General features: G+C 44.1%; 1 long non-coding RNA gene across 5 annotated transcripts in view; it reads left to right on the plus strand.

The window, feature by feature from the left end:
• Positions 1-5098: 5098 nt before the first annotated feature.
• LOC109254081 (uncharacterized) overlaps positions 5099-12190 on the plus strand; it is a 63277-nt gene continuing 56185 nt past the window's right edge. For 4 of the 5 annotated variants that reach the window (XR_002074640.2, XR_002074636.2, XR_002074644.2 and 1 more), the window contains exons 1-2: positions 5099-8877; positions 8973-9094. This is a non-coding gene — a long non-coding RNA (uncharacterized LOC109254081). The remainder of the gene's footprint in view (positions 8878-8972; positions 9095-12190) is intronic. The other variant, XR_002074635.2, reaches the window with a different exon arrangement.

Below are 12190 nucleotides of genomic sequence, written 5' to 3' on the forward strand. Positions count from 1 at the left end.
CTAGGCTAAATATTAGGCATGTAGTGTTGATACAGTAAAAGATGTCTTCTCCCATCCTGAAATTGTTATAGAGGCATCTTATTATTTTGTTTAATTTGATGTAATATGCCTTTTCCTTTGGTCACTCTGTAGGTTTTATTAGTAACAGGTGCTATAATTTCCCGAACACTATATATACCATTATTTTTCAAAACTAATACTTTGCCTTTTGATGTAGATTCTGAGGTGTGATTATTGCTAGTTCTTATCTCTGTGAATGCCTGTAATTGTCATTCAATCAGAGTTTTTCCATCTTTCTGTAACTATGGCCTAGAGATCTTGTCACCTCCCAGATAGTTTTAGTCCAAGCTTCCATATCTAGATTGTTAGTAAGCAACCTAAGCTTTTGCTTCAGCAAGCCATTACGCCATTCAATTGATCCAGAAGTGGTAGGACTATAAAGTAAGTGGAATTTCTACATTATGTCTTGTCTTAACCCATTCTTGTATTCACTTTTCTGTGAAGTGGGTGCCGTGATCTGATTATATGATGGATAGGATATCATCCAGATTTTAATGCTCTACTGCTGGATTTTTAAAAATAATTTTTCCTGCAAGGATAGGGTGATCCTATTCCTAATGATGTGTCTACAGTGGTGCAAGCATACAATTTATTCTGTGATGTAGGCAAGTGTCCTATATAATCAATCTGCATAATTTGGGAGGGTCTGTCACCTTTGACTTTTTATGTAGTATTCAATAATGAATAACCTCTAAGCTTTAAACTGTTGGCAATTCTCACCTTTTTTAAAATTTTCAAATTGGAGGTATTTGGTAGGTAAAACATGTTTATTTTCTCTATCCATGTTCTAGTGCCATATGTGCCAACATGAACTGTTTGATGATGTGCCCGTGGAATGATCCTAATATTTGCTGCATCTATGGGTTCAGTTTGTATATTCCATTGTCCTTCTTGTTTGTGTATGGTTGGGTTTCGAAATGATTTTTTCTTTTGCCATGAATTATTTTGTTTTTAAGGTAAATTTTAGCAATCTTTGGGGTGCCTGGATGCCTCAGTCAGTTAAGCATTGGACTTCGGCTCAGGTCATGATCTCAAGGTTCGTGAGTTCGAGCCCTACGTCAGGCTCTGTGCTAACTGTTCAGAGCCTAGAGCCTTTTTCGGATTCGGTGTCTCCCTCTCTCTCTGCCCTTCCCCTGCTCACACACTCACTCTCTCTCTCTCTCTCTCCCCCTCTCTCAAAAATAAACGTTAAAAAATTTTTTTAGGAATCTTTGCCTAAACCTGTTGAGTTTGCCTACCTAGTTATTAAATTTGGTTACTTCAGAGTTGTCCTTCTGAGGTACAAAGACATGTGTTATGAGTGCGGAGATGTCATATGGTGCTATTTTCTACCATATGTCCTTACCCTATGCATTATTTCCTATTTTCCACTTTCCCACCATGTTCCTGACCAAAATTGCTACTCAATTAGCTTCTGCCCATGAGTATGAGAAAATGTATACCTCATTCTGATTTTCTTTCAGATTGTTCATTCTTCCATTTTATGACCATTAGTTCAACATATTGTACTGATTCTCCTGAGCCTGATTGTGTCAGGTAAGACCACCATTAGTCCTCAAGACTGAAGCCTGCTAGTGTACTCCCTGTGGTGTCATGGAGGCATGTGTTGTTGAGCTCTACGGACCAAGGTTCCTATTGCCCAACTGCTTGAGCTTGGATAGGCTCACCCCATGGAAATTCCAGAGACTCCACTGGCATTGCTGGGATTTCCTCAGTTAACATAGGAAATCAACACCCAGAAATATACAATTTCCGTGTTAGAGCTTTCTGGTCAGAAGTATTTCCCCTCTGTCAGGGGTCTGCTTTACTCACTCCAGAATAGGCTGTTAGAATTTAAGTATAATTGGTTTATTTTCTGTTAGTGGTTCTGTATTTTATAGGGCCTTATCCAGCGCCCAGGTGAGACTTTCAAATGATTGATACCTGTTCTTGGACCATAGGTACTTAGGACCAAATGCTATCAGGTAAAATTTGGGGTCCTGCAGTGTTTTCATTCACAAACACCATGTTGCAATCTTCTGGGAATATAGGCACTTTCATTTATATTTAGAGTCCTCACAGGCTGGTACCAATGTATTAAAAGTTCTGACAGCACTTCTGAAATAAGTTAAGGCTTCCTCTTGAGTCTCTGTCCATCTGAATCCCCTACTCTTTCTTGTTTTAAGTTTATTTATATATTTTGAGAGAGAGAGAGTGTGTGTACGAGCAAGCGGGAGAAGGGCAGAGAGCGAGGGAGAGAGAGAGAATCCTAAGCTGACAGTGTGGAGCCTAACTCGAGGCTTGAACCCACGAACTGTGAGATCATGACCTGAGCAGAAATCAAGACTCAGAGGCTTAATTGACTGAGACACCCAGGCACCCCTCCCTAGGGTGACTTCCCTATAAAATAACCTTCCTAGTTATTTTATAAATATGTTTTAATACGATCCTCATCTGTGGTATGTGCTCTTTCCAGGACCCAAACAGTCCTATCAGTTTCTGAGCTACTGCTTTTGTGGTAGGAGTTCATATGCTGTCTTCTTTATAACTGTGTTGGTTATTTTTCTTCCTTCAGAGGATCAAATTATGCCTAGAAATTTTACTGTAGTGTGGGGTCCTGGAAAATTATGTGGGTCAATTGTTCATTCTCTGAGTGTAAGGTATTCTATTAACTGTATTGTGACTCTAGTCTGTTCCAAGTTATCCCCACAAGTAAGGGTGTCATCATATAACAAGTGCTGGTTTGTGTGTGTGTTTTGTGTTTTCCTGAAAGGCCTGGATGCCTTGTGTTAGAAGGTTGTGGGCTATTACTGGCTGTTAAGTTATTCTGTTAGTAACCTAATAAACTGATATCATCTGCTTTCTCACGTGAATGAAATCATGGGTTAGCTCTCCTTGTCTATTCCTATGTAATCAGTTCCAGATTCAGTAGTGATATTGCTTATGAAAGTGACTATATCTGGGTTCTGCCCCCTAATTTGGGGAGGTTATTTGTTTAAATTCTTAAATCTACTGTAAACCTATAACACTCGTCCAGCTTTTTATTTTTTGAATGTTTATTTATTTTTGAGAGAGAGAGAGAGAGACAGAGCATGAGCAGGGGAGGGGCAGAGAGAGAGGGAGACACAGAATCCGAAGCAGGCTCCAGGCCTCGAGCTGTCAGCACAGAGCCAGACATGGGGCTTGAACTCATGAACCATGAAATCATGACCCGAGTCAAAGTTGGACACTCAACCGACTGAGCCACCCAGGTACCCCTCATCCAGCTTTTTAATAGGTTTGATTGGGTTATTATAATGTGAACTAATAAGCACTATAATTTGTTCCTTTAGGGGTTCTTGAATATTTTCCTCAAATTTTATGTCCTATTACCTCTATTCCTAGAATGAGTTCTAAATTGGTATTTATAAGCAATTAGCTTTAATGCACACTCTATCCTCAATTGTTAAAATCTATATACCCATTCCCTGGAATTAATTTTCCTCCTAATCCTTCAATTAATCCATTTTTATTGTTAAAATTTTCTAAATGAGTAGGATATCCCTGTATCATTGTTACCTGGGACCCTGTATCTAACAACATAGTAGTTTATGTATATCTCTGCTTGCAAAAGGGGTTTCTATTGATATGGCCATTGTAATATATGGGCGATTGTCTCTGACTCCGGCCAAGAGACAGAGACCACTGAGTCCCCATGGGGGGCTCGTGGGGTGTGCATTCCTTTGGCTATCAGTGGCTTGTCTATTAATGGGATTAGGTTTTATAAAGCAGTTAGTATTTACAGTAAATGGGTTGGTGGTTATGTGTAGGTTTATTTTCTATAGGTCTAACATAAAAGCTTGGCTGTTTCCATTTCTCTGCCACTGTACACACTTTCTCAGGTTCTTATTTGAGTTTCTGTTTTTATAATTTGTTTCCAAGAGCGGTGGTCTAAATGGTTTAGGGAATCAAAAGGGCCTTATAGATTTAGGTCTAAATGGTCTATTTTAATTTGGTTTATTTTCATTAGGTGTAAGCCTGTTATGTCTATATACATGAGGCTTAAAACTATAGCCTTATCTTTTTTTTCTAATGTTTTATTTATTTTTGAGAGACACACACAAAGTGTGAGTGGGGTGGGTCAGGGAGAGAGGGAGACACAAAATCCAAAGCAGGCTCTAGGCTGTCAGCACAGAACCTGACACGGGGCTTGAACTCACGAATGGTGCTATCAGACCTGAGCCGAAGTTGGAAGCTTAACCAACTGAGCCACCCAGATGCCCCAAAGCTATCGCCTTTAGCTTAAGTTAGCCTCTCAGCTGTTCTTATCAAGTCAATCAGTTCTGTTTTTCTGCCTCACACAAATACTGTAAATAATGCTGTTCTATCCTGTAGTGCACAGCTTTTAGGCTGAACTTTTAATTTGCTTTGTTGCTTCCACATGTATCAGTAAGGATGTCCGCCCCTATCATAAATCATAGTTAATAGTCCTAATTTCATACTACTGAAATATAATAATGAAATGAAATATATTAATAGCATTCACTGTTTTCCATGGAGATATTGTTAAGAGATGATATATTAGGTATAGGTCATCTTAATCTCCAGTTTGCTGCCATATAAACAAAGATCTTTGTAAACTAATATTATTTCCCCCAGATGTTCTGAGTATTGATTCATTTTAGCATCAATGATAATGGGTTTTAGGTGCATAATCTCTACCTTTGTGAGGATCAGGTTTTGTCTTCCTTTGGACCACAAATCTAATAGCCACTGAGTTTCTGTGTCCAAATCTGTTGGAATTCCATTCTAATTTTTGTCATTTCTTATCTGGTTTTAGTTCTCTCTTCAATGACTCTGATTGGTTCCATATTAATCATTTGTTGTAGTTTTGTCTATTATCATGGGCTTTTAGCTTCTAGTTCGCTAATGTTATGAGGGTCAAAATGGTTGAAATGTAGATTGGTGCCCTTAGAGGCAAAAGGGTATGGGTTTCTTCCTAACCTGGAGATAACTTTTTTTTAAGTTTATTTACTTATTTTGAGAGAGAGAGAGAGAGAGAGAGAGAGAGAGAGTATGCGAGTGCAGGAGAGGCAGAGAGAGAGGGAGAGAGAGACCTGTGCTGTGAGATCGTGACCTGAGTGGAAATCAAGAGTCAGACACTTAACTGGGCCACCCAGGCATCCCTGGAGATAACTGTTTGTGCTGGTACTTTTCCTTTCTGCCTGTTGGCATCTGTGTTACTCTAATGCTTCTAATAAGAGCACTAGAAGATCTTCCTTACTTGCTCTAATACAAGATATAATTGACTGCATTGGTTGATCAGGCCAATATCTGGAGTTTCCTTAATTTTAACTTTTGCCCAAAGTCTTCAATAGGTCTCTATGGATCCTCAGATGGTAATATATAATCCGTTCTATCCCTAAATCACCTCTTGGATCATTTTGGAAGGGTTCGTAAGTCGGGTATATTTGCTATTGTTCTGCTGCCTTTCACAAGTATGTTCAATATATGTTTTATCAGAGAGATGCCTAATCAGATTCCAAATGATTTGTACTATGGTAAAGCAGAATAAGATAATTGTTGCGGACAACATTAGCATCCAAATTATACTAGCCCTATCAATTTTGTCTATTCAAAGGTTGGTTATAATTTCAATAAGATGCCATAAATAGTAAACAGTATCTTAAGTTTAAAATTTGTCAAGCCATTAATGGGCTTTTTAAGATTTTTGTTAATATAAATTTATTACAATTTATCACTTGTTTCAAATTTAAATGGAATATGACATATTTCACAGCAATGACTGCTGTTAATTATTATTACTTTGGTTCAGGTTGCAGACTATACCAATTGTTTTGTTTGAGGAGGTGAATTAAAGCTCAGTGACTGAGTTTGTCTTTGCCAAAAATGTACCCAACACAGCTTCACTGGGAATTTTACAAGCCACCTGCACACAGGGTAGTAATGTCTTTTAATAAAGCCAATAAAGAAATGCTATAGCCCGAACCAATGATAAATGAACCACACTATTGTCCCAGGAAAAGGGAGATGATAGGAATAAAGTCCAAATTTAGTTGAGGCATACTTTTGTTAAAAAAAAAAAGTTAACTGAGTAAATTAGAATATCTAATTGATTTTATTAAGCAATTTATGAATCCAACAGCATCACAAATAGCAAGTAGAGAGATGCTCTGAGGAGTTGTACAAATGGAAGGTTTTTATAGGAGGGAGAATGGGGCAAGGAAATTATCAGCAAAAGAAAAGAAAGTTTAGTCTCAGGCCATGACAGCTTCTTTGAAGAGGGGAGGGACCAGCAGGGTTTGTTATCATGCAGATCAACTCACTGATGCCAATCAGGAAATTTCAGATTGACTTAATTTTTTTTAAGTAGGCTCCACACCCAGTATGAAGGCCAGTTTGGGCTTGAACTCATGACCCTGAGATCAAGAGTCCGAGGCTTAATCAACTGAACCATGGAGGTACCCCCAGATTCACTTTTAAAAGGTCACATTGTTGGGGCAACTGGCTGGCTCAGTCAGAAGAGCATGCCACTCTTGATATCAGGGTCATGAATTAGAGCCCCATGATGGGTGTTAGAGAGTACTTTTAAAAATAAATAAAAGGCCACATTCCTGGGATAGGGTGAAATTGTAACTAAATCTTGGTTTGTTGTTGTTGGGGGCAAAGGACTCCATTTTGGATTTCTCTTTTTAACACTTTATAGGAGTTGACACTCAAGAGAGGCTTAGTCAAGTGAAAACTGACATCCAGAAGTCAGTGCAAAAGTTCTGTGTTGCTAGAGCTTGTTGCTAGGGAACAAGGGCACAGGTGTTGTTTGGCAAGATGATCTTCCCTACGATGCTACTTGGCTTTGCCCCTGCTTCTAAGAGAGTTGCCTTTACTGGGGGCAGAAACTAATTGTTTCAGGGTCTTTGGGAACTATTTTAAATCAGCAAAGTTTATGATTGCTCAGAGCGAGCATTCTCCAATAGTCCCCACAGCTCTCACTATTTATGGTCTCATGTCTCCTTGACAGTTACATCATCTGTTTTCATTGATAAGCTGCCAGCCAGGCCCCTCAGCAGCTGAGTTGCTGAGTTCTGATGGGAGAGAACAGATGAGACGATGATGTCCTGACACAACTTCCTTCATTCTTATATCAAAACAACTTTACCTCTGAAAACAGTTTGTCCTTCTCATAAACAAGTGGACTTGACATCATACCAAACCAATACACAACATAGGCAGAGCTGGAAGAATCTGGACTGTCTGGCCATTGGGGGCCGGGAATAATATCCTTGGATGATAGATACCTGGGAGGCTGGAGAAGCCTAGGACCCCCATCAGACAGCCAATCCAAATGAGCACAACCTGTCACAAATTTAAAGCTGCCTCCTGACAAAGACTTTCATGTGGAGGGTTCCCTATACCCTGAGGCAATTCAGGTGACTGGGTTCTGAACAGAATTTCACAGGCTTGGAGCATCCCCTGTAGCCCTAGTCCTGCTGATGAGGCGTGGACTGCATGTGCCCACTGCGTGGGTCAGGATAGCCTGGAACGAGGCAAAGTTGAAGGAAGCCAGGTCACAGGATGGGGCTATTCAGAGTATGAGTCAGCAGCCTAATATGCACGGCCTACAAGCCCATATGGAGTTTTCCCCACAAGGCAGAGCTGAAGGTTTTCCATCTGCTTTGCCAGGGAGGGAACACTGGCAGGACAGGATATCCTCCATTTAGACATATCTGGGTGTCCTGGTCCCTAGAGAAGCCTAGGACACCATTGGCTGCAAGTTCACATGGGGACCATTGCCCATTCGCAGCTTTCACTCAGGGTGATTTTTGAAAGGTGGGCTCCCTCCATGCTAAAAGCTATGAGGGTGATTGGAGCCTGGTGGGAGATTGACAAGTTTAGAGAGCTGCGTCTGCCCAAGTCCAGCTTCTGGGTGCATAATTCGCATGTACAGGCTACACAGGTAAAGCCAGGGACATGGAACAGGGCAATGTTGGGCAAGATCCAGTCACCTGAGGAGGCTTTGGAGGTAACGGACATGTGCCTAATCCCAAACTTTCACCTACACAAATAGACGTTCTCACTGAAGGCAGATCTGGAGTAATCTGGAGTGCCTGATCAGGTTTAATCAGCGGTCTGGCTAGAGTATCCTCTAATAAGGACACCTGGCAACCTTGATTACTGCAGAAGCCCCAGAACCCAGCAGACACTAAGTCTTCATGGGCTCTGCCCAGCTCCCATTTCAGAGGCTGTTCAGGGTGTTGGGTCGCTGCACCCTTGAGACTATGCAGGTGGTTGGGGATGGGTCTCAGCTCCAAAGGCCTGGTGGCCCCAGCTGCTGAAGGACAGCTAATGGGGTACATGCTCCTCATGATGTGGGCTGTGCAGGTTAATGTAGCCATGGACCTGAGAAAAGGTGAGTGTCTTGTAAGGCCAGGTCACAAGAGCAGACTATTAGAAGTATCAGGCATCTGTCTAATTATAAGGCTTCACCTAACAAATGTGTATTTTCCCCTTTAAGCAGAGCTGGAGAAATCTGGACGGCCTTACTAGGACCAGCTGGAATGCCCCCTTATAAGACACAGCTGGGATCCTTAATTGCTGGAGAAGTCAGCTCCCTTTCAGACAGTTCGAACGGGGCCTGAGAGTTCCCAGTTTAACTTAGGGCTTCAGAAAAATTTGGGGGGTGTGGACTCTCTCCACCCTGAAGGCTAGCAGGTGATAGGCAACTGGTTCGAGCCTCACAGGCCTGGAGGATTCCAACAGCCAAAAGCTGGCAGACGGTGTGGAGTGTACATTACAGCTGGCAGGTCATGATTGCCAGTGTCCCGGAACAGAGCATATCAGGTGAGACCGGGCCACAGGAGGGGGGATTGGGGGTACAAGGCATCGACCTCATGCATAAGACCTACCTATGCATTGTGCGATTTTTCCCTCTGAAGGTAGAACTGGTTGTTTTCAACTGCCTTGCCCGGGTGGGGACCTGCCAGCAAGACAGCTTACCTTTCATTTGGAGACACCTTGAAGTCCTGGTCCCTAGAGAAGCCCAGGACCCCATCAGGCAGTAAGTCCACATAGGGACTGACTATCACCCATTTGCAGCTTTCGGCTCAGAGCAATTTTTGGAAGATGAGCTCCCTCCATGCTGAAGACTATGTAGGTGATTGGGGCCTGGCCAGAGGTTCACAAGCTTGGAGGGTCTAATCTGCTTGATGCTTACAGGGTGGGGACTGTGCATGTGTGGGTCACCAGGTGAGGGTAGCCAGGGACCTGTAAAAGGGTTAGTGTCATGTGAGGCCTGTCCACAAGGACACAGGTACTTGTGAGTGCCTGGCATTTGCCTAATGCAAGCCTTAACCTACATAAATGCACATATCTTGTGCCTGAAGACAGAGCTAGAGGAATCAGGACTGCCTTGCCTGGGTGGGGCCCAGCAGGATGGCTGGGAATCTCCAGTGACACCTAAGAGACTTGATTATTGGAGAAGCCTAGGACCCCAGCAGGCAGCCAGTCCAAAAGGGGACAGACAGTCACCACTGTAAGCTGGGGCTTCAGAAAGATTTTCTGGTGGTGGCCACCATCCACCGTAAGACGACTGAGGTAGCTGAAGTTTGGCCAGAGCTCCACAGGCCTGGAGTGCCCTGGGCAGCACTATACCAGCTGGCAGTATGCAGGCCACACCTGAGCAGCCTGCATAGGTCAGTGTAGCCCTCTGAAGCCCAAGACTGGGGGTGGGGACTGTAAGTGCACAGGCCCTGCAGGTCAGGGCAGCCCAGGACCTGGAACAGGGTAATATTCCACAGAACAGGGTTACAGGAGGGGGCTATTGGGGGTGTCAAACAAAAAATAAAATTGCAAGTTATTTTGCTAGCAAAATGAGTTTGTTTGGGAATAGCAGAGGAATTGCAATTCAGGACAAGCAAACGATGGCAAGCCACAGGCAAGTTGGAAGAGACAAAAGGAAGGTCAGCTTTTATTAGGTTTTAGGAAGAAACTTGGGAGGGTTTTTGAACAAAATTTCATTAGAGAAAAGTTCAAGGTTGTGATGGTTTCTCATGGGCTGTAAGAGGTGGTCAGTGCACTGTTGCTGGGTGGGGAGAGCTCTTCCTTCCTCAAATGCAGGAAAGAAACTCCTATGTGGAAAGTGTCCTCCCTTGCTGAGATAAGAATTCTCTTCCTTCCCCTTGCTGGTTATGCAGGCTGCTCCCTCTTCAGGGATGCCCCTGAATATTTAGTAAGGTTTCCTTTACTCAGTTTCACAGGGGTAGCTGGATTCTGCCTAATTCCAACCCTTAACCTCCACAAATACAAAGAACTCCCCTGAAGGCAGGGCTGGAGGGATCTTAAGTGCTGTGCCTGGGTTGGATGGGGGGGTTGGAGGAGGCACTGCTGGCTGGGATGTTCTCCCATAAGAGACACCTGGGAGGATTGATTGCCGTAAAAGCCCAGGGGGTGTTTGACATGAAGTCTCCATGGGGTCTGTCACTTACTTTAGCAATCACCTCAGATGACTTTGACGTGATAGGTCTCCTCCACCCTTGAGTAATGCAGGTGGTTAGGGATGGCCTGGAGAGCCCTGGGTGCACAAAGGGGACATTCTGGGTTTATCGCATATGTGCAAACCCCACAAGTTAGAGTATCCAGGGACCTGTAACAGGGCAAGTGTCAGGGGAGTCTGGGTCACATGAGCTGGGTAGGGGTACCTGGGTTCTATCTTCTTCCAAAGTTCAACCTATGCAAATGTACATAGTCTCCCTGAAGGTACAAATGGGGAAATCTGGACTGCCTTGCCAGGGCATGACTGGTTGGGATGGCCAGAAGTCTTGATTGCTGGAGAAGCCTGGGACCGCATCAGGCAGCCAGCCAGTCCAAATAAGGACAGACTATTGCTGGATTGAAGTTGCTACCTCAGGACAGCCTGGGGGGAGGGGAGTGCTCCCTCCACACTCCTCAAGCCTCCTCAAGCCATTGAGGTTACATTATGGTCTGGAGTGTTTCCTGCATCCCAAGGCCAGGTGACATGGTATGAAGTGCACTGGCATGAGCCCCACAAAGTAAGATAGCCAGGGACCTGAACTGGGCAATGACTGGCAAGGAGGCTGGTCATAGGGGGATGCTACCGTGGGAACAAGGCATCAACCTAATGCACAAGGCCCACCTACCCATTGTTTAATATTCCCTCTGAAGATAGAGTCGGAGGTTTTCCAAATTCCCTGCCAGGGAAGGGCCATGCCTGCAGGACAGGGTGTCCTCCAATGGGAGACAGCTGGGAGTCCTGTTCCTAGAGAAGCCTGGGACCACATCAGGCAGCAAGTCCACATGGGGACAGACCATCACCAGGTTAAAGCTGCCACCTCAGACAGATTTTCAAGGTTCCTTGCATCCTGAGGCCATTCAGGTAGTCGGATTCCAGCCAGAGTTTCAGAGCCTGGAGAGCCCTCTACAGCCCAGAGTTCACTGACAGAGTGAGAAGTGCACAGGCTGTGAAAGTGAAGGTAGTCAGCTACCTGAACTGGGCAGCGTCAGGAGAGGCTGGGTCACAGGAGGAGGCATTCTGGGTTACAAGGCATTGGCCTAATGCGCAATGACAACCCGTTCTGGAATATTCCCCCAGGAGGCGGAGCTGTAAATTTTTCAACCGTATTGCCATGGAACAGCCATGCCAGCAGGACGGGGATCCTCCTTTGAGAAACACCTGGGAGTCCTGGTCCTAGAGAAGCCCTGAATCCAACAGGCAGGAAATTCACATGGGGACTGTCACCCATTCGCAGCTTTCTGATTAAAGCAGTTTTTCAAAATGTGGACTCCCTCTACGCTGTGGTTGGGGCCTAGCCAGGGTTTCACAAACTTGAAAAGTCCGGTCTGTTCAAGGCTGGCTTACAGGATACAATTATGCATGTGTGTCTCCCCAAAGTCAGGGTGTCCAGGTATTTGGAACAGGGCAAGCATCCAGGGAGGGCAGCTCATAGGTTCAGGCTCTTGGGTTACATGGCATCTGCCTAATTACCAGCCCTAACCCAGCACAATGTCCCACGGAAGGCAAAGCTAGAGTAATGCATCTTGCCTTGCCATGGCTGGATAAGGTTACCCAGCCAGGGTATCCTCCAATAAGACACCTCTTAGAGGCTTGATTACTATAAAAGTCAGGGACCACAGTGGA

Source organism: Panthera pardus, unplaced genomic scaffold, assembly GCF_024362965.1.
Source record: "Panthera pardus isolate Hobbes unplaced genomic scaffold, ASM2436296v1 HiC_scaffold_21, whole genome shotgun sequence".
Classification (NCBI taxonomy): Eukaryota; Metazoa; Chordata; class Mammalia; order Carnivora; family Felidae; genus Panthera; species Panthera pardus.